The following is a 23,492-nucleotide window of genomic DNA, read 5'->3' on the forward strand; positions in this document are numbered from 1 at the left end:
TTTATTCTTGAAGTGGTTTTAAATTTAGAAAAACACATGATCCAAAAGATGCATGAACTGATTAAAGTATTGTAAATACTCAGATGGAGACAGACAGATTGAGAAATTGCTGGAGTCAAAGCTATGAGTATTAAGTTCTCTTACATGCTCTTGGATCTTTCTTGAACATGATATGATTAAGGGAAAAACACACCAAGTCTTCATTGAAGATATAAAAGGTAGTGCTGCACAAATAAATAAGAAATCATTAAATAGTATTTACTTTAAAGACATATCTAGAGATATTCATGCAGATAATGCTCATAAAAAAAAAAAAAGGAGCAGAAATTATTTTTTGTGCAGCCTGTACTTCAGCTATGACTTACTCAATTTTATGTCACTTGTATTTGAATGGTGATTTGTTCTGAGTCTATATGTATGAGAATAGCTGTACTGGGGTGGGGGGCCAGTTTCATTATTGATGGGGAGCACTGTTCATTAGCACAGCCCCTTCCTTGCGATGTGACTTGAAGTACATGTTGCCTCAAGGAGAGCTAGTGTGGAGGACTCTGACCTCAATGTGCCTCCTCTCTCCTGCTAAATCTACGTTTGCATATTACAGAACTCAGTGGTCCAAAAGCTGCAAACTCTCAATGTGCAAAATTTCATTAACTTGCAAAGCAGTAAGATGAGAGTCCCCTGGGCCAAACTGCAGATCTGCAAATCACAGTGTAATATAGAAGTGATTAATGAATTGTAGAAAAGGAGAACAGAGGGAACAGTACTGATGGTTCCCATTACTCCTTGCTGAGGCTACTGCAAGTGCCCACTGAAACAGCCAGCAACACAGCCTTGATCTTTGGAGAACAGGGTCACACTGGAGCCAGCTTCCACGTCCGCCTCTATGCAGAAGATATGTTGACATTGTCACAACCACAGCCTGAAGGAAAATAGATGCAACTAGGGAGAAAAATTCTCTTCTCCTAGGAGTATTCAGGGTTGCTATAGAGTAACAACTACCTAGCCTGGTGTGTACACTTCTGCTCTGCTCTATGGGAAGGACAGAATTGTAAAAGCAGTAAGCGTTTCAGTTTTATCGGACTTTGAATGTGTTAACTAATGAACTGACTATGCAGTTTTCCTAGCAGTTATGTTGCTGATTACCGCCATTTAATATTAATGACTTATTCTGTTAGGGGATTCTCCATGCTTTAAGAAAGGAAAAGAAATGCAAATAGTCTTCTGCAGTTTGCAAGCTCTCTCAGCCTCCCTCTATGAAATTCCTCTGAAAGTACAAGGATTTGAACTTCCACATACTAAGATCTGAGGGATGAGTTCATATGTGCTCTGAAAAACAACACTGTTGGACTCACGCTGCTTCACACATAGCCGGCTTGTGTAATGTTTTCCACTTGTTGTGTAATAAATGATAACAGAGCAAGTCGCGGAGAGATAACATAGCTTGCCAGAAGTGTGCAGGCATAACCAAATTAAGACACAGCACCCTTAAGATTTCAGGCTACTTTGGCAACACTAATGAACTTCAAACCGTTGAAAAGTCAAAAACAGTTTAGACTTTTTTTAAACAAATTTTAAGCAACCTTTCCTCAGATTAAACACAGTCCCCTCCCTCTTCTTACTTTTTGAGTAGATTTTTTTTTTCTTTTAGGTTGGATACAGTAATGATTTCTGATTCATGGGTAGAGAATACTTCCTCCAGTCCCTTTTTCAGTTTGACATTGAAAATGAACCCACAGAGTGGAAATCCAGTCTGAGTCAGCCTTCATATCAGCTTTCTGTGAAAGAATCACCCTTATTTCCAATTATCTAACCCAGTGGCTGCTAAAGTATTGATGCTTCTAAACTACAGACATGAGAAATTAGTTACTGAGGCAAATTGCCTTGCGGTGCTTCCATTTTCAAATGTAATTCCACTGAAGGAACACTTGATTTTCTCATCAAGTCCATTTTTCAAAGAGCAAATTAACATGGAGAACTTGTGTACTGTTGCACACTGCTGTTTTATGGGGGAGGAATTAATCTCAAAATACCGTGATTCTGTCTGAGGCCACTACTCGACCCCTCTCTGAACAGATCTGCACAGATTTTGGCTTTGCAAGACCAGGCTGTGAAACTTCACAAGTGCATTACTTGGTTCCAGCAATAAGCTCAGGATCAGTACTGGGATGTGCTGTGATTAGGGGCAGGATCTGGATGAAATCCAGAACTCCTGCCCCAAAGCCAGCTCAGGCAGATTATTTCTGGTGTGTCTAAAACATTTCAGGTAGGAAATCAGTGAAGGATCTGTAGGTAGAGCTCCATGAATTTTGTTTAGTGTTATTCTTGTGCTTCTAGTTTCCTGAATTAGGCATGTAATTGTCTATAAAATGCATTAAAACATAATGAGAGTTACAAATCAACACCCTTTTTGGGAAGCTACCATATACTGGTAGAGACACTGAGCAGGTAAGTGTGGAGTCAGTGTTATCTCCCAGTAGCTCAGATGTCTGTGTGGCTAAGTAAGAGCTATAGCTTACTCAGCATATGTAGCTTCTTGAAGAGCATCGTTTGAACTTGTCCTCTTCTCATCTCAGGTGAAATGCAGTGACCAGGGGAGAGCTCTTCCCATTCTCTACCCATGTCCAGGAATGCAAAGTCACCCAGGCTCAGATTCAACATTTTGTCCTGCCTGCTGTAATTACAGGGTTTGAGCCCATCTCCTGCTGAGAGCTGTAAGGAATGGAAGAGCTTGGGTGAGGTGTCCTAAGCTTGCCAGGACAGGAATTTGTTGGTTTAGTTGATCCTGTTCAGCAACTCACATGACCTGCACCTGTGTTTAGAGAAGTGGCAGAACTTCTTTTATGCAAACTTTGAATGCACAGGAACAAGAAATGTTGGGCTGGGCAGCATCTCAGACGTGTCTCGGAAGACCTGGGTGCATACGTCTCTCTGTACATCTAGCCTTATGTCATGTGCTTTGTTCAACAGCTGTTCTCAAATGTAATAACCAAAGTAATGAAATAGTGTCCCTGGTGCTGTGTGTATCCATGTCATGAACATAGAGTACACCTGCATTTCCTCATTGCACTTACCCAGACAAATAACATCACACTTGCAAAGCGTTCAGAGTGCCCAGATGGCTACTTTGCTTGCAGTTACCATGCCTATTTCCTAAATGTGCAGTGTTTGTATATGTAATTGGGCCACTGATATTCCAGACACAGCTCACAAAGTAGTGAAGACCTACAATCCCATCAGGATTTATGGAGACATAGCATACTGGATGTTTCAGAGGCTCTGAGCTAGTCATCTAGGCTCTCAACAATGACAACTCCACGGATTTGTTCATCTCATCCTAAAACAGAAGAGTAGCACTTCCCGTCAGAAGACTTTGTGCATGAGTTTAGCACAATTTGAATGGGAAGTGCTAAAAATAATAATAGCAAAGCTGACAAAATAAGAAGGATTTTGGGTTAATCTCAGGCCAGTTAATTATTCAACATCTCTTTCTTAGGCACTTTTCTTGACTTATTTCCTTATTTTCTATTTAATGTCAGACATTTTCTTTCAGTGCCTTAATTAGTCCATCCATAAATATGGATTGGCTCAAACTATGCCTCTTGCATATTGAAGGAATATCACAGTAATCCTTACTATATTAATTTTCACCTTAAGATCAAACAGTTCTCTATTTTGAATTCTTTGTTTAATAAAGTTTGTCTTTGAATTTTTATGTATAATATATATATTTAAAAATGACTGATTTCTATTTTTTTGGCCCTGCTTCTTCAATAGTATTTTAAAAATTTCTCTTAAGTTTTGAAACATTTGCACCTCAATTTGTTCTTTATGCTTAAAAGAAAATCAATTTTGCTTGTAAACAAAGCACATCTAGATTTTCTTTTAAAAAATGTCTTATGTTAAATATAAAAAGAAACAATAGTATCACAGTCTTCGTGAGGCTGGGGCAAAAGCCCTCTACTTGACAGAGGACGTAGTGGCTTTCTAGAGAAAAGTTGATGGAATCACAGAAGTTGTAAAAAAGCCATGATACATCAGTGTGATGAAACTTCAAATCTATCATTGGTATCACCAGGTATTAGTCACGTTTTTTGTACATGGATATGGCTAAAATGTTATACATACAACCAGGGCTTCCTTCTGAAAAAATGAATTTGAATGTTCCCTAGGATGAAGGCTCAAGGGGGAGGAAAGCTGGGACTATGCAGAACATGCAGGATAGGAGGTAAGAGACTAGTATCTATAAACAAACTACCTATAATATATGTATCTTACAATTAATATCTCAGACGTACCTAATAATACCTTATCAAACAGATAGTAAGCAGATCCTGATATGATGAAGTAACTAAGCCCTGCCTCTGAGAAAAGCCCTCCAAAGATGTTGCCTTCCTTTCAGTTCTCCGAGTCCTTCAGAGAATTTAAATTAATTAAAACTTTCTCAGTGGATGGAAACAGCAAAAAATGAAGATTCATCCTCTCTTTGTGTATATTTCTACAGGGAGATGTGACCCAAACTCTGGGGGTGAGTTGCCAGAGACAGAATCACAGAGAAAAAATCCTTATGCTCTTTCACCAAGGATCTGCTACTTGTTACTGTCACATACAAAATAGCAGGTAAAGTAAATTTTGATTTGTTAAAGTGTATTTGTTTTTATGTTCTACCTCCATGAAACTAAAGCACACCTATATGACTATTGATATATATATATATATGTACTTAAAAACCCTTTTTATTTTAATCAACAAAATAAACAAAAATATGATTAAACATTAAGGAAGGATCAAGTAAAGTAGCTGTTAAATCCTGAAAGATTTTTTTTTTCATATGTCTGGTATGAGAAGAAGATGAAATTGTTTTAAGGCATTTCAAAAGCAAAGTTCTTTGAAAGCTTTTAAGAAAAAAAAGATAAAAAAGAACTGAAAAAACCTCTAAGCAACTGTATTCTTGAATTTCAATTCTTTTCAGCAAATATTCCAAATTCTTACGATAATAATGATCACAATTCAAAACTGATGCTATCCATTGAAATAAAAGGGAAAACACTGGGAAATATAACTCTCTCTCTCTCTCTCTCTCTCAATCAGCTGGGCTTGTTTGTTACAATATCTTGCCAAAAGTCATGAAAAAATTTCCTTGCATATCTACTGCCTGGCCCTGCCTACATCTGAGCAAAATTGTCCAGAAAAGATCCAGGGCTAGTGGGATTCAGTGGACCTCTTGGTATGTGGCAAACGGAAGGATAATATCAGAGAAAACATTTTAATTGAATCCAGCTATAACCCCATCAAAATCACCATTCCTTCTGAGTCCAAACCGGAAGGCCAATAGCTGCTGGTTTGCAGCTCCCTCTGGGGATGTGCTCTATAGAGACTCATGATTAATTTTTTTAGTTGTCTTCTTCCACGGGAAAAGTTGTCTGTTCATTTAACTGCTCTAAATTGTGCTGGAAACTGGAAGCAATCCGATATTATTTTATTTTCATGTTTTTCTGCTTTTCACTAGCAGATGAAGCTCTGAATTGCTCTAGCCTTTCGCGTAGGTTCAGTGCAAGACTTGGGTCTCACTGTGTAATCTTAACTTGGGGCTTAAGTTAAGGTTTATTTGCAGATTGAGATTTGAGAATACCTTCTTCAGACACCTTGTCTTCTTTCCCTGTCACCTAGTTCTTGATTTTGGCAATGACATAATGAAGAAGTACAGGACTGAAGCAATAAGGACTCTGGCAGTCAAAATTCAGGAGGCATAGAATCTCTGACCAGGAAATCCCACCCTAAATCTTTCATCTTGGGGAGAATTATGCAGGATGAGATTAGACTGAAGCAATCTCACAAATGTTGAGGTGATGAACAGGCCTTTTCTAACCATTAGAGGTTAGACACGTTGCTGCAACATGCCAAAGTACTATGCTAGTTATTTTGAGAGGTGAAGGTTAGAAGCTTTGAGGGGATGGATGGAGCAAACCTCAGGGCCTATATTGACAGTTTGTGAATGGGATCACACTGCCTTCATTGGCTATGTGAGTGCAAGAATTTGTACTTGTCACCACACACCCAGCCCCACTGCAGCTGCCTTGGCTGGGGAGCAGGAGAGCCCAGGCAGGGGCTCCTGATTTCTAGTCCATTTGGCTTTGCCATGGTCTGCATTCAGCATACAAGCTCCCCGCCAGGCACCATGGGGATCTGGGGAGAGAGGGCTTGCAGCGTCAGAATAACAACTTCAGCTTCTTTCACTCCATTTGGTCCTGGTGGAAAAGAAAGTTTGAGCTACCAATAAAAAACTCATGACAGAAGAGTCATCTGTTTATTAAAAAATACTGTTCCTGGTACTGCTGGCATTCTCTTCGTGGTACATTCCACCTCTTTTGGGGAAAAGGATTTGCTAGATTTTTTGTAAGAATAGGATTGAAGACCTCCAGGGTCAAAATAATTTATAATTTCACATTTCTATTTTTCCCCATTCTTGTCAGTTTAGGAGAATATAAAAAAATATTTTTGTTTAAGTGTAATTAACTAAGAAATCCAAGTCACCTTGGGTTGGAATCTGAGAACCTGGATTCAACTCAGATGAACTGTTAAAGATCAATTTATAATGCCTCAAAACATTTGTGTATGAGGAATGCTTTTAGTCTTTTCCACAGTCCTTTCAACAATGTAAGCATTCTTTTTCTTTAGACTCAGGGCCTATTTTCTCCTTGATATATCTTCTCATTTAGAATTCTAAAACTAATGATTTTTTTCCCTCATGCTGACAAAGAGAATAAAGGACTACGCTGTTTTCTTTAACATCTTAAATCTCAAGCAAACCTGCAAACTGCAAGAATCCACCTTAAAAAGAGTTATATTAAATAAATGCTGCAGCAGGATTAAGGCCTTCTCCCAAAAGAAAAGCAAAACAGAAATGAAAAAAAAGGCTCTTCAAATAACCATCGAGTTTCCCCATGTGGAGATAAAACACTGACTGTTCTCTCCAAGGCTATTTGTATTACTCCTTGTGTTGATCCCGAAGAACCTGAACATCTTAGAATTTGGAGATCAAATGTGGGGCCTTAATTTTGCCTTGTGTCTAACCAATGGTATTGTAAGTTACCCAGCATGCTAACAGCTGCCTTCAAGCTGTACAGCGTTGGAAGAAACCTCTCATGCCGCTGATTTCAGTTGCTTCTTTTTCAGATAGCCATTTTCTGTACATCTATCCATGCCTCACGTCCTGTCACAACGATTCCTCACAGTCTAACAAGTCTATGCTCCTTGCTACACAAAAAACAATGTGGACAACATCCTTGTTATGTTCCTGTTTCATACCTGCAGGTATCTCCTGTCAATATTTCCTTGTTTGTGTTATTTTGCTATTGTAACCGTTATTAATAGAAACCACTAGAGTTAAATTTTGTAAGAGCTTGCATTATACCTTCTTGGGTTTTGTTGTTGTTGGTGGTGGTGGTTTTTTTTTTGTTTTGTTTTGTTTTGTTTTCGCACACATTCAACTTTCCCAAGCTTAGCATTATGAAAATTTCCCAGGCTTGGTTATATCCAAGAGCAAAATTATTTGGAAAGTTTGAGTAAAACCTCATAAGCAGCTTTTAAGTGAGGCGAGAATGAGGAGCATAGGAAACTTGGTAAGGTCAGAAGACATGAACCTTCTCCTACAGACGTCAACAACTATGTTTCCAAAGTCATCCCAGAGGATCTAGAACCAGGGACAGGGACTGTTGCTCTGCATTCCTTGTATAGACAGAGTTGCCAATGAATTTTGGTGGATTTTGTAGTGTGAAGGCCAGATTCCAAACCCAACGAAGCAATGTTAGCCTGCACAGACCACTGGGTTCTGAGTGAACCATATAAGCTTATTTTTGTCTATGTGTTGTGACAAAAGTCCACCACAAAGCTAGCTTCGTGTTCTCTGCAAGAATCATCAGGTATCCATACTTAACTGTATGAGTAGGCTGAAAGTGTTTGCAAATTTAACATGTCACGTTTGGTAATATCCTTCTCTATTTTTTCCTCATTCCCTTCCTCCAGCAGAGAGAGCTCCTTCTGCCACAAAACATGTTGTATTGCACACCAGGCTCATCCAGCAGAATCAGGGAATAATTGATCATAATTGGATAGAGACTGTAAAAGTATCAATGCATATGTGTGCAAGGTATATAACTAAGTATCCAAGCCACAGTTCAAGCAAGCAAATATGGCTGGTAAGGATTTTGAATGTCTAACTTTTTTCAGACCTGTGAAAATCCTTATTTACAAACACGAAAAGTGTGTTCTATGCAAAACTGACTATAAGTATCAGGAGGACCAAGTTACCACAGCACCCAGAAGCACAGCTGGAGGGTAGAATAAGGAAAATGTCAGACTCTTGTTTTAAGAGGAATTGCTCAAAGTTCCTTAAAGGTAGCTAATTCAGCAGCTACTGGTCAAGACCGACAGGGACAATGCAGGTAGAAAGGACTGTGTGAAAATCTCTGCCTTTTGATCTACTTGAAAGGATGGGGCAATCTGCCATGCAATGGCCAATCTACTAACCCTTGAACTATGGTAAATGCTACATCAACCTCTGCCTTCCTTGTTGTTTGGATCAGGGTGTTGCAGAAGAAAACCTTCACTCTTGTCACAGAGACTTGAACGTGTGAAGCAGGGTGAATTCAGAATGTCTTAGTGTCTAAAACATATAGTGTTATATTTGCAGCATCTGCTCCTTCTTCTAATTTTATCATTTAAACATCATGAGAAAATCCTTCTTGCTTACAAAACATATATATTTTGTATTGTAAGCAAAGACTATGTGTTTTGTGCTCCAGTATTTTTTTTCTATGCAAACATTTTGAGCAACTGTGATATAAAGAGCTGCTGGAAAGCCTCCAAGAAGAGTTCAGGATGGAAGTTAAACAGCCTGAGTTGTTATGGTTCAGCAAACAACATCTCTTTTGTTTGGTAGATCCTACAGTTTCTTAATAATTTTGGAACATAGAACAATAATGTCTCACAGCTAGGTGCCCATGGCTTGCTATAAGAGCCATCAACACAGGGGACTAAGTCCACAGACTCCAGCTTGTAAATCCTGTGCCCTGCCAGAAGACAGCTGAAACAGATACATGTCTGGCTGCTACCAGAAGGTAAATAATACACAATGATCATTCAATTACATAATCTTCCTAAGTCTTTCTGAGTTCTTGTTTCCTACAAAGGGCAAGACCAGGAGGAGAACATGGTGACACTTTTGAGTCTTGTAAGGTGAGAAATTAAGTGCTGGCCCTTGGGCATGATACGAAACAAAGTTAAGGAGGAGGCTTTCTGCTTTCTGCTCTGTCGTGATTCAGGACCTTGGTCTGGTACAGGAATCTGTGTAGGCTTAGAGGAAGTCAGTGGAGAGAAGCCTAAAGGGGATATATTTGCGCACCTACCTTTCTCTGAAGCATGTGTTTGTCTGGTTAATGTCAATTAAAGGTGATAAACACTTGCCAATCTGTAAATTTCATATGATTTTTACACTCAGGATTTTCTTCCTCTGATAGATCAGCTCAGTTCTTAAGCCTGCAGTTTTGCATGACGGTATATACTATATTTCTTCTCCAGTTTTCGCCATGGCTAATAGTTTCTCCTGCTTTCAGCCCTGAAGCCTCATTTGTAGTAGATGAATGCAGTTAAACTTCTCTGTTTGGTTGGCAGGTGAAAGGATCCTTGTTCACAGAGTACAGTTAAACTTTAAAAGAGATTAGCAGTCCTTCAAAATAAAAGGCATTAATGAACCAAGTGCTTTCATCAAAAGTAACCAGTATTCCTTCAGAATAATACAGCACTTTCAGTCTCGCTTTTCCCTTGCAGCTTCTTCCTTTAAGTGACTTAAAAAGCAGCTTCTGAGGGTGCTTTTATCCCTGTAAGTTGCTCAGAGGGAGTACATTTCTGAAGAAGGAGTTAATGAGGTTCTAAATCTGTCCACCAGTCTTCTCTCCCACCCCAACTTCTCGAGAACAACCTAGCCCAGATTAGTGTCATCTTTCATAATCTTCCCTGGGAACTGGGGCAGGCCTCTCCTGGCTGCAGAACGGGTGATGAGATATTTGTTCAGTTAAATTATCTAAGGTGGAGTCTGGGGTGCAGGTGATGAAGAGACAGAAAGCAGAATATGTTTATGTTCATGTGCGTGTCCCTGTGTGTGTGCAGATCACAAAAAGACAGGTAAATGCTTCCTTGGGTCACAAAGCCAGAAGTTGGACACCTTTCTTCTGGTGTCATTGTGCACAAGGAAACTTCATTATTTTTTTATTTTCTCCTCAGTCCTTGTTTCCCCATCATATTTCTTGATAGTCAGAAAAGGATCTCCTAATACTTCTAATTCCACTAAAGCAGTTTCTTCTCTCAGTGGTGGTTTAGATTTCTGTCTTGGCTTGCATTCAGGGAAACCAACCACATTGTACTTTGGGGAACCAGACCTTGAGTTCTGAGAGCTGTCTCTGCTTGAGAAAGCATGACAGTGGTGTCTGCAACCTAGGTAGTCTCAGACTTCAGGACATAAATACACCTCAGAACTCAATTTTTAAAATAAACTCTAATTCAGCCAGACATTCTTTTAAAATAATGTCTGATCTGTGCTTTTTACACAGGAAATGAGGGAACTCCTTTATCAAGGTCCCACTTTAAATAAGCAATTTTTCAGAGGTGTTGCCTCAGGGCTGATCTCCTTTACTATCATTTTACACCACTGTGGCACTTTTCATTGCCCTATCATGACTTTAAGTTTGCACATGGGAAGGCATAAGAATTCATGTCAGACACGCTAACATGACCTTACAGATCTGTGCTTATATCACAGTTTTCATTTTTTCATTGATGTTAAATGCCTAAACAATCATGGGTCTGCGTCCATACACCTAAGAAAGATTTCAGCTGTTGTTAACTTCCAGTCTCCCCATTCTCACTTTCTTTTGTTAATCCAAGAGAGCAGATTACTGAAATGTTTAACGTACTATTTCAGTCCCAATGAACCAGGGTCATATCAGCTTCCTGTAATGATTTACCACTGATCGGAGGCAGTGTTATTGTTCTGCAAGACAACCTCCCCTTTGTTTTTATTTTTTTGGCCAGCAGCCAGAAATGCAGTCCTGAAATCAGCAACAACTGGGTGCAACCGAGAGTTAAACTGGATTTAGGACCCAAATTTTGCTTGTGAGCAGGATACCTCAAAAAATTAAATCAAACCGAAGGTGACCTGTGCACCTCAAGCAAGGAGGATCAGCTCTGCTTCAGAGCTCAATGCGGTTTCACTGGCTGCGAAATACAGAAACCCAAATTGCCGGCATCTCAGCCCACCGACAGACAGATCGCATGCCAGCAGCTGATGACTTGTGCTTTCTGATGTTAGGCTCGCTGCAGCCTGGAGTCCCTGCTGCTCTCCCTTCCTTCAAAAAGGACTCCTGCTGGGCTGGTGATGTTTGTTAGCCCACCAAAATCACAGAGCTCATCCTTGGCTGCACGAGGCCGCCGCTGAGAGGCTGCCTTCTGCTAGCGGAGTGCCACAGGGTATGTTGCAAGCTTTCCATATTAATGGCATAACATGAGGCTAAGCAGCAGGGGCTGCTGCCTGAGAACCTTTCAAGACACCAGCACTTTTACTTATTTATTTTTTACCTGTTTTTGTTGTAAGATCATCAGGGATGTTTTCACAGGTCCCAGGAGCCATAGCTTTGCTTTCTTTTTTGAAGGGGGAGTCGGTACCTCCTGCTGCCTCCTCTACCCCACACTGTGGTCACATCCCTGGAGGAAAAGTTATTCCCTTCAGGCAGCTTTTTTTTCACTGCCTGTGCAGTAAACAGTGAAGGGGCACAGCTTCATTGTGTCATTCTCCCTGCCCCTGGCAGAACTGAAGTTCCACTGAGCTGAGGCACTATTTCTTCCATCACAGAGCTGAAGGGGAACCTGGAACCAAAGCAGTGGTTTATGGTTAGCATGGCATGTAAGGGCAGAATTAGCCCTAAACCTAGTCTCCAAAGCAGAGGTATAAAGATATTTGAGAATACACCTAATAGAGTCAGAATTGAGAGGGTAAGCCTACTATAAACCTGTCTCCGTCTTGCTAAAGTGGAAGTAACCCTGAAAAATGTTTGCTCATGTGTATGTGTGTCTACTACTGGTGTAAATGTGCCCACCAAGTACCGGAGAGTTATACCCATGCAAAGCAATTGGAAATGCTATACCATCTCCCCACTGAGGTTTTTGGCTGTTTAAGCACTGCCTGTGGCAGTGGGTAGTAACAGAGGCCTTCTGAGGAAACATGCATTTCTATCAGTAATGCTGTGTTTGCAGAGTTTGCTGCCTAATTGTTTTCAACTCTGGGGTCAGACTGAACTGTTCTGTTCAGTCAGGCAAGAGAAACTGGTCGCACTTGACTCGTGTATAAGGAAATTGGAGCAAAACTAATGGAATGATGGAAATTAGAAGCTGTCCCTCTTTCCTGAGCCATGGTCTCCCTTTGTGCGGTACCTAAGACTGTAGTGGATCAGTGTTGTTACGCAGAGCTTTCTTAGTGAAAAGACAGATGGATTGTCGTGGTGTTTCATCAAGGGCCCATCATGCTAATTACTGTACAAATAAGTAATTTAAAAACAGTCCTTGTGCCAGAGAGCTTATAGTTTTCTTTTGACACAAGATGCGACACCTAGGCATGTGGGGGGTGAGAAGGTTGAGAGCCTGATGCATTTCTATACACTCTCTGTTTCAGCATTTCAATACCATGAGACTGAACTGCTTTCCAAGCTTCTCTCTCTAGGTTTGAACCCTGATCTCTCTCTCTATTTTTTGGAGTCACTGAATTCGAAGCCAGGATCCAAACACTGCTCAAACACTTGACATTCAGAAGGGGGAAATATTCACATTGATGTGATTTGAAATGACAGCAATTTAGAGTAGAGACTACAGTTGATGAGAGAGTGAAGATCCAGATTTCACAGAAGGGAAAGAGAACATCTAGTTACAAACTGTGGATGGCATTCAGTGGAGAAGACCTTTCTCTCACACAGTAAGTGTCAAGCAGAATTCTGCATTCAATTCTGTTTTCTTCATGTAATGATCAATTGGAAAAGAGCTGTGCTAATCAGAAGATACGCTTTCTGGAAAGAACGCCCGTTCTGTTCTTACAGGATACCTTCCACTGCAAGTACCAGACCTCAAAAGAGCCCAGAAAAAAAACCTCTCTGATCCAAGCAATTTAAATTCAATGAATGTGATTTGGCTTGCAGTCAGTTCCCTAGGAAGTAATGAAAGAGGTAATTAAAGACTGGACAACTACCTTAAGTAAAACATTATTCATTAGAGCAAGAGCATTTTAGAGAAACTCTTTTCAGGCAGTGAAAGCCAGCTCCATGCCTGTCTGTGCATCACTATGGCTGCCCACTTCCAAAGCAGCGAATGAGGCATCTTTCTGAACGTCCCACCACAGTCTGCTTGTCCCAGATGCCTGAGGAGGAGCAGACTTGAGTTAACACATGGAAAAATCAGGGAGGTGGTAGGATTTTCCTGCACTCTCTCCTCTCCACCAGCATTACTCCCTCCTGCTTGCAAGCAGCAGTTCTCCCAGCTTTGCTCACCTTTTTTCCTATGCCATCCTGAAACACCTGCCCTGAACTTTCTTCCGTAAAAACAGTGGTAAAAAAAAAAAAAAGGCTGAAATTGTGGTTTAGATATGATGGCTCTTGCCTGAAGAAAGTGGATTACCCTGGTTAAAAGATCTGTGGAGTGCTGGGAGGACAAGGAGAGGGTGGAAAAGGGTCATACAAGGAGAGCCTTTGAAAAGGGAATTTGATTAGCACCTTGCTTTTGAGAAAGCAAAAAATGTTACCAACTTCAAGAAGAGTGTGTCCCAGGCATTAATGGACAGTTCTCCAACGATAACAACAGAGCAGGTAGTAAATTGCTTCTCTGAATTGAAGTGAAACAACATTTGCTATTCAGTCAAGGAACTGTGCATTTTATAAGATCCTAAAAGTGGTTTCTCAGGAAAAAATAACAATTCAAAATATCCAAAACCACTTTAAGTAAATTTACCAAGGTGATGATAAATAGCAGCATAACTGTATCTGTGCACATATCAGTGCACCCACCACTATAGTATTATTAAAATTTATGGGGGGTGTCTAACTACATCTCTCTATCGTGGGTTTGAACACGTCCTTGCTTACCCAACATTTGTCCCTGAACAATGGGTTTGTAGTCTGAGTTGAGGTGAGCCGTACTGATACTAGCTTCATTTGCAGCATACAGTTTTGACTCTTATGGCTGATTTCATACTGCATCCTGCTTTACCATCTTATAGCATGTGCTAACTAGAACAGTGACTTGGAACCAGGCTGTGTTTCACTCTACCACCAATTATTATTTCTGTCCTTACCGTGTGCTTTGTTATCTGCACATGAAGCTTCAGGGACCCATGAAACCTTACAAGAAGCAAACATCACTGTAGACCTTTGTGAAGAAGTCTATATAACTACCAATTAAACCAGTGCAATCAGCCTCCATGTCAATTTTTTGTTTTGTTTTCAGTCTTCCATTCTCAGTAGTCGATGGTAAATCATTTTTATTTGTAAACGCTGATCCTTAGTTGAGATAAAATAATCTGACGGTGGAAAGTTCACATGTTCGACACCTCAGTCAACCACAGGAAAGAAAATACTTGCTGTATTACCCTGTGGAATGAGATGGGAGTTAAGGATGCTCCCTTGCTGACAGGATACCCTAAAAGCTATTTTGTTGAGGCACTCATACTATACCCTAAGCGATGTGAATGGGACTGCCAATGCGTACAAGGACTACTGGGTCAGCACAGGCTTTCCAGGGAGGAATTGGTGTTATTGTCTTTCGTAGCATTTGTAGGAGGCAGCTGTCATTGTTGCAGGTTCTTATAGCTCAAAGCTTTGTGGGTGATTGTGGTTCCCCTCTCTACCTTGAGTTGAAGCTGATTGCAGGAGTGACTGCACCTTGGGAGGTAGTGGCCTGTCAACCACCACGCTGTGCTTTTAATTTCACCAAGAGGCATCATGAGTAACCAGGAAATAGATCAGGTTTTCAGTGTTGTAACTGTGGGACTGCTTCATCATTGCAAGACAAGTGCAACCATGCAATGAAAACACAGTTAATATCCTCTAACAATTCCCCGGGTGCATGTTTTTCTTCAAGACTATGGGTTGTTAACACATTGACAAAGAGTTATATGTGAAGACTGTGAAAAAGGAAGAAAAGACAAGAAAATTATTAATGTTTCAAATCAATTAAGTTATCATGAAAATCGGTAATCTTTCCCAATTCTTTTGCCATTACTGTTGGCTGACTCCGTCACTGCAATATTATTAAGAACATTTTTTAAGTGGGACAAATGTCAACAAGAAATAATTCATGTAGAGTTGATCTTGCCTTAGGGTAGTAAGAAGGACCAGGTGACATCTTGAAATCCTTTCCAGACTAGTTTGTCTTCTAAAACATTTTGAAAATCTGCTCTCTCAGATCAGCAGTGATTTGCATTCTTTTTGCATGAGTGGAAATGAATGCACCAGCTTCTTGCAATAGAGGAGTCAGTCCCTATTGCATACAGATCGGGCCCATTTTTAGCTACTATGACTCAAGATATTCAAACACCTGAAAACTATCTGACTTTGATGTCATGTATGCTGCTTTGCAGATTTTTAATGAGAAAATCTTGTATTTGATATATTCTGGATCCAGAAACTAATTGATGAGTAAGCTTAAAACAGTCACTAAAATATTCTTCCTGTAGCTCAATGTTATTTTCATTCTGCCCATTTAAATTCTTTCTTCTTCCAGCTTTCTTAGCATTTCAGTTACAGTTCATCTTGAATAGCTAAGAAGGAAATACTTCCACAGAAAACTAAATTGTCATTTCCTTGGTGTAAAATATTTTTTCTCTTCTTGAGCAAACACAAGCCTAACAAAGACCTTTGTTATTTTTCCTGTATTCTGTCTGATGAGATGATATTTTAGGATTAACTTTCATTAAGCTTTTACATAAACAGAAAAAAAAATCGTATATAAATTCTTCATAAGCTGTTAATCATTTACATGCTGACCTTAAAAATTCTTTAAAACATCTCTACACGTGAACATTAGAAAAAAACGGTACACAGAATAATACCAAACAGTAGTAATGACTCAGAACAAGCTGACTGGCTAGTTTAGTTTTTGTTTTAATTTGTGTGGCATTTTTCTTCTCTGTTTACAAGGTCTTAGTACTGCCACCTTGGACCTTCGTTTAGAAAAAAGTCATAATCCAGCCAAGACTGAATAAATAGCATGACCTCGGAACTGCTCATAACACTCATGTGGACTAAGAAGTGGTTTTCAAATTCATTAGAAAGTGTTTTTCTAAATAGAATCAGTGACATGAAGTACAAGCTGTTAGATTTTCAGAGATAAATTGGATAGTAGGAAAAGGTTTCCCAAGAATAGATTAATTGAGGTGTGGGTCTGTGTGTGCTTATGAAACTTTGCTGTTGAGTATGGAGGCTGTTGCAACAGTATAGGGACATACGGACTTATTCCCTCAGGTATGAAGGTGTAAGAAGTTGATAGCAAGCACCGGTAGCTGAAACCACTGTTTGGGATTATACTCCAAACATAAATTGTGTAATTGTACTCTGGGTAATTGCATGTTGCCATGTTATAGCCTAGGAAGAACTCAAGGGCCGAATGATTGATATTATTATCTACTCTTTTGTTTTCTTCATGGCCACTGTGCAGAACAATTACCCTGCATAAAACCTGCCAAAGATAGGGAGAAACCTGCCCTTTCTTTTCAGGCTTCCTCTGAACCTACCCTTCCATTACAAAGCTATTTTGCATGGTGATGTTATGTCTAAAACCCAAAACAGAAGTGCTTTGCTTTTCTAGCTAGACACCCAATCCAGACAATCAAAGAAATCTTTTATTTGTCTTGATGTTAAACTGGATTTCTGTGGAAAAAAAAAATCACTTGCCTTGAACGTTTGATTTATGAACAGATCCTTACTCAGCTTAGGAAATTTTCATCAAATAAGACAATGTTTACTGGGGAGACACAGTGTATGATGGAGGTTTTGCACAGGGAATGACAGTTGCCTGGAAGTTTATGAAAATGCAGATACTGAGCTATCAGCATGCTTGATTAATTAACACTTGTTTATATGCTGGTTCTTTCAGGCTTGTTTCAACAACCCAGAACTGATTCTAATAAAATCCCTTTGCGGGTTCTTCTTCCTTCCACACACTTAACTTATGATTGCAAAAATCATTACCACTTTTGATTATAATCTTTAATTAGCAGGAAAATATAAGTGTTGAATTATTTAGTTGGTGTTCATTTTCATCATCACATTTTGACAGCTTTTGCATTAATAAACCTTTTGTACGCCCACAGACCCTGGATAGCCTTGGACTGAGTTGCTTAAGGACTTCTGTTAAACATTTTGCTTTCCAAAGACCTTAAAACATGGTGTGCTACTGAGGGTTTTTCAGTCCCAGGTGAGTTTCCTGATCTCTAGCTTGTCTCTTCTACTCACTTTATAGCTTAATGAATCTTTAAAAGCTTTTCTTCTGAGTGGAACCAGTTCAAAAGGAGAGGAGGAGATAACATCTCTGCACAGCCTGTCATGCGAGAGTGGTTGTGTGGCTTGAGGCCAAATTCATCACTTGTCTGCTGCATGGCCTTCTGGGTTGCTTCTGGAGGTACTCAATTGTTTTTCCATGGGTAAAAACTTTGAATATAGCTTATCCTTTATGATGTTCTCAAAGGAGCCTTTATCTGCCTTATAGAAGTGCCCCAGCAACTCTGTGCTTGATCCAGCATCCCTTGTGTCTTAAATCTGCATTTCTTGTGAGTGGAGAAAGTGGCTCAAAGTGCTCTCTAAAGGGCCCCAGTATCCCTGGGCCAAGGCCTTTGGGGCTGGAAATATCAGAAGTTAAGGGTACCCTATGGGTGTATCCGGTTCTTATAAAGTGAAGATCATATTATATAATGAGCTTCAAATGGGAAGACACCTGCTTTCCTGCCTGTAACCTTGTTAAACTCAGTGGAGGTCCCTGCATGTGGAAGTCACCATCATGTGGTAAGAAAAAGCCTCTTTGACAGGACCCCTTGTTATTTAAGAATGCTGCAGTCCCTATTTCTGCATCTCTAAGGTCGTTATCTGAGTTGGCACATAAGGCTGAGTACAGCTGCCAGTGAACTGGGATCACTGAAGTTCTATGCCACTGTCTGAAGCTATCAGGATTTTAAGAGGTGGATAAGATGGTAAGGGCTGGGTTTTGTCTGATTGTTGCATTTTTATGATTTTCTACCCAATTTGGTGAAATTACAGTATTCATAATTGCAAGCATTGTAGGTATTTATGCGTGCATGTAATTTACCAACTTTAATGAATAAATAAGCACCTAACTGCTGTGGCAAGAGATGCTCCCCAAAACTTTGAATAATAATAAATAATACTGCCACAGTGGAGTGCTCAGACTGGAACAATTGCCCCATGTGTCATTACACCCATACAATAAACCATTTAAAACTGTTTTAAATGCTTTCTGCTATCACTGGTGGTGGTATAATAATTTTATATGGTTCATTTGCTGCAATACTTAATTTTCTTTAGTGCTTCTGGAAGGAGTGATTATTATCAGAAGAAATGACTATAACTGTAAGACTTAGAAACTATAAGACTGTGTTATTACATGTTCAGTTTCCATCAGGAATTTCTCAATCCATATCAGACTGGTTTGCAGTATTTGCAGTGGAATGTCACTGTTCAACCCGTCGCATTTTTCAGCTCAAAAACCTTGTAGTTTGGTTCTGTTCATCATTGTTCCTTCTGTTGTATGCTGTGCACAAATGTCCTACAAACAAGGCGGGTGAATTCATGGGTTATGTGCCGTGGTACATTAGACATGTGGAGTTAGTCATATGCCTGCATTAGCCATGTCCAGGGCTCCTGCCCACTTGACATCATTACTGACACTACTCTCTGTGCCTCTGGCTTTATCACTGTCACCCCCTGGAAATGTAGTAATGAGAAATTACAATTTCCTCTGAAAAGTTTCCTTTCGACATTTTGGGACTAACTCCTCCAAAATATTCACCAAACAAAATATTTTTTTTACGTTAAGTTTTTTCAAATGAAATTCAGCCACTCATTCGAGGTAACAGTATCCATTTAGAGTTGCACTAGACTTTAACAACTGCACTCGAAATACTAATTCAGTTCGATGCTTCGGACTGTCCCTACATTGCAATGTCTGCAACTGAATACAAAAGTATGAGTATTGATTGAAAAAGTAACATAGATAATACATAATCTGTGTAATTTGAAAAAAGTTCCTAGAGCCATGTCGCTTTTTGAGGCATCCTTGAAGACAAGATGCTGCATCTCAAGGACTTATCTTCAGACTTGCTTCTTGGCAAATTGATCTTTTCAATTGCTTTTCCTTGCTTGTCAGATTTTTATGCCGGTCTTTTCAGTAAATGAGTTGTTTATACATATCACCCTTCAGTTAGCTTTAAGTAGATGTTTAAACTGTGTTACTACTTCATTTTTTTAAAGGGACTTGCAAGTCTGGCAACTCCATAGGGGTAGAAAGGCTTAAAACAGTATTACTCACAGCAGAAATGATTAAGGGAAGGCTCTTCAGAGTTCACTTGTGTGTTCAAAGTGTGGGTGTCATTATGTTTATTGAGATGGCTGTTAACAAAGCATCAGAAACACAGAAACAGTGAGCATCCTTACGGCCTTTTCTAGTGCCTGTTGCCCTCTGTGAGTACTCAAAAACCAGCCAGGAGCATGGGGAGTGAAGGCAACATCCGATCAGATCCATTTCATGGACAAGTGCAGTACTTTGTTTTGAAAAAGCAAAAATCAGTGAGCATGATGAAGAACCATTCCCAAACCTGCACTTGCCTCCTGAGCAGCAGGTAAATACTTTGCCTGACAAAATACTTTTGCCTGACAGCAGTAGGAAAGCAGGAAGCCTGGCGTCAACGCTGAGCAGTGTGAGAAACAGAGGGCCTTCTGCTGGAGGAGCTAACAGAGCTAAGAGGTGAGAAGAGGTTTTTGCTTGGGCTGTGCCACTCTGCTTGCTTGTGTATGGGTCCTGAGAGGGAGACTTAGCATTTCTGGGTGGCATTTCTGCTCCTACTTTGATGCTGACCCTGAGTAGCCACACACTAGGTCCATCAGCTCAGTCCATCATCTCCCCATCTCACAGGGAAATACAGGATCCTCACAGCACTGCCCTCCTCCTTGCACATCACACAGGCAGAGTCCCCTCAAAAAAGCCAGGAGAAGGGTTAGGGCTTGGCATGAGCTCTTTGCCTGCGGTGCTGCGGCCGTGCAGCAGTGCTGAGGCTGGAGCTGCTCTGTGCCCAGGAGCTGTGCACCCCTGGCCTCAGCTCGGCAGGCTGCCTGGCTCCTTCAGCCTTGCTGCCACAGACCCAGAGAAGGCTTTTTGCTGTTCCAGCAGAGAAGCTGACAATGCAAATGTGCCTGGCATCCTTCTGGGCTCGAAGGAAGAGCGGGCTGCCTAATGGCCATGCTTTCCAAGGGCTCTCCTGCTGCTTGCGATGTGTTGTCCTTGGCTGCTGCACGCCGGGAGGAGGAGCTGGGGAGGCGGAGGGAAAGAAGACCAGTTAATGTGAAATTAATGGAAAGCAGGGCAGGGAAAATGAGATTGGAGGAGGAAGATAAGAAGGGATCTCCTGGGTCATGGAGTACGCGGCTGAGATAGGCAAACAAAGTGCAGATCGATTAATTAAAATGGGAGTAATTAAAAACAAGTTAATTGAAGATTAATTGATTGATAAGTAGTTACATAATTTGTATGCACTATAATTAGATTAATTGATTGATTAGAAACAACATCTATTTGTTAAAACATAATCAAATTTTAGGTCTTGTTGGTGAGTTTGCTCTCACTGATTTTTGTTGTTGTTGTTCATTCCTCTCTCTTGCCTCGTAACTGCAAACTTTAAAAAACTCTGGGTAAATTAATTCATGGCCACATTAAGCTGGTTTATTCTTCTTCCCATTTAGAGAGGAGTGTGTTTGTGGCCCGACTCAGTGTGGCAGCTCTGCCAGCTGTGCTTTGTGATTGTGTCCGATATCTTGGTAGGTGTTTCCAGGCCATGAATGCCTGGCCTAAAACACTTTGCAGCATTTGACCTGCCAGTGTGTGAGTAGCAAGATCTCATTTATTCAGCTGGCATGTGGGGCCCTGAGCCTATCCATTGTCATTTGCAAGATATTTCATGGTGGCAGTAATTACTGTAATCTGTCCCTTCGGTAGGAGGCTTAAAGCCTACTCTTTCCATTGGCATGGCTGATCTAACTGCAGAATAAGTCACGTGTTAACAGCTGGACTGAAAACCGCCCACAGATGTTGCTTAATAGGAGCCTGAGTAAGTCCACCCACTCCTGGTACATTTAGTCCTCCTAGAACTGGCAGGTGTATAATCTAGGAAATTTTCCAGTTCAGCCCTTGGAAACATGAATCATTAATGCTAAGTGCAAAGAAACAAGGTCCTTTTTACCCATGGGGGTGAAAGAAAAAGACCATAGACACAGAAAAAAAATGGTAGGACATCTGTGAGGAAGCAACCAGTTTTTCTTTATGCCAGAGCTAGCTGTTGGCTTTCAGTATAAGAAATAACACAGTGGTCTCTCCCCATACTCTGATATTTTTTCATGTGTTACCTAGAACATTCACACTGCTAGTAGGCTGGGGTCAGAGGCATCAGACTGTGAATCAGCTGAAATAGTCACGGACTTCTGCTGCTGGTGGCTCTGGGAAGCGTGCTTACACAGCTCACTTCTGTAGCTGAACTGCTCTAGTTTTCCTTCAGGGAAACAAGCTCATGGACTCACCTGGGGTCTGCATGGCTCTGAGGAGTGGTGGCAGCCATGGAGGGTCCCTGCTTGGACCCTTTGCCTTCTTATCACACCCTATCACAGTGGGACAGCCCTGGCTTTCCCTGCCATGAGGGCTGCAGGAGCACAGCACTCAGGGTAGGTGAATTTAGTTGAATGTGTGGGCTGGGCATCGTCCTTACTACACAACGCAAAACAAAAAGAGGTCCATTGGCCTATTTTCAGGAAATAAGAGGCTTCTAGGACAGAGCCCAAAAAAGGTATTCACACATGAAGTCCTGTGTATTCCCATAGCACTGACATAGTGCTGTGAATGGCTAAGTAAATAATAGCCTGAGAAAAAAGAAAAACCTACTTTTATTCTCTTCAGCAGTTTTTCTCATTGTCTTTCTGGACCTTTTACAAAATTGTAGTATTTTGTAAAGGTAGACTGGCTCGAGCCTCAAACGAGCGGCTTGGCAATGGGGAGAAGGGGAGAGAGTCCTGGAACACCCATCCCAAACCTCAGCTTTGAGTGAGGACTTTCATGGCCATTAGCACAAGGACCCTTTTTCATGGTACTGGAACATCACCTGACTTGGGTGACCTCAGTGAACCAGATTCTTTTGCCCATTGCAAACCATAATTTTCTCCTCTATATCCAGCAGTTTAGTTTTGCTCTAAACTGTCTGAGCCTGTGGCTCCAGACCATCTCCACTTCAGTTCTCTCTCACTTCATATTTTGTTCTTACTCAAAAAAAGTATTTATTCTTACTTAAAAAAAAAAAAAAAGAAATCAACTTCATTTAAAGAAAGAAACAGTAAGAAAAGGGTTTTTTAGTTTTGAGCACTGCGATTTACAAGAGAGATGACAGGGTGTGGAGCTGCTGCCTGGTCCCTGCAAGGTATGTGTAATGCAATTAGTCACAGGGCAACATAAATAGACACTTCTGAATTGTAAGCACTTCTGTGACTAGCAGACATGCTGCTGCCTCATCTGGGAAAAGTGCACTTTTTTCTGATGTTTACAAAACAGCTGGCAACACCTCTAGAAAGTTTTTGGCTTTTGCCCAGAGCTCTTAGTTATGGAGCCATGAGTTTCACGTGACGTTAATCAAGAGCTGAGTTAGCCATACATTTTGATGTGACTGTTGACTTCTTAAGGACATTAGTTGTGTTTTAGTTTCTTATCTATTTTTTTTGGACTGAATATCCTTGCCCTGGAAAAACTGAAAACAAAAATCTCTTGTTACGTTTTTAAAGCCAAAATCAAAATCCTCTCGGGAATGAGTTGTTTTCAGTTCTCTTGGTTTGGTAAACTGCTTTGGAAGATTCGTCCAACGACTTCTGACTGTTATTTGTCAAACAAATGGGAGAATATTAACTCCTGCCCTGAGACATTTTTGGGACTTGGCATAGGGTTGCTGGGAAATATCCAAAAAGAACCAATAGCAGTTGATTGAAAACAGAATTACATTATATTACATTGGGAAAGAAAAATCACCAAAAATATTATTTTTATATTACCTCTACAGGTAAACTTCCTTCACCAAAGACATCACTGGGGTGGGGAAAGAAGAAGAGATCTCATTGACCATACGTTCCCACAGCAAGAGTTACATTTGG

At 40.5% G+C, this 23,492-nt stretch overlaps 1 long non-coding RNA gene across 8 annotated transcripts in view; it reads left to right on the top strand.

The window, feature by feature from the left end:
* Positions 1-23,492, top strand: part of LOC121073208 — a 64,566-nt gene that overhangs the window by 26,562 nt on the left and 14,512 nt on the right. For 5 of the 8 annotated variants that reach the window (XR_005821556.1, XR_005821555.1, XR_005821557.1 and 2 more), the window contains exons 5-11: positions 2,574-2,711; positions 4,502-4,617; positions 7,174-7,311; positions 8,023-9,116; positions 12,802-13,015; positions 17,399-17,502; positions 18,160-20,061. This is a non-coding gene — a long non-coding RNA (uncharacterized LOC121073208). The remainder of the gene's footprint in view (positions 1-2,573; positions 2,712-4,501; positions 4,618-7,173; positions 7,312-8,022; positions 9,117-12,801; positions 13,016-17,398; positions 17,503-18,159; positions 20,062-23,492) is intronic. The other 3 variants (XR_005821554.1, XR_005821552.1, XR_005821551.1) reach the window with 3 other exon arrangements.

Source organism: Cygnus olor, chromosome 7 (genome assembly GCF_009769625.2).
Source record: "Cygnus olor isolate bCygOlo1 chromosome 7, bCygOlo1.pri.v2, whole genome shotgun sequence".
Lineage (NCBI taxonomy): Eukaryota > Metazoa > Chordata > Aves > Anseriformes > Anatidae > Cygnus > Cygnus olor.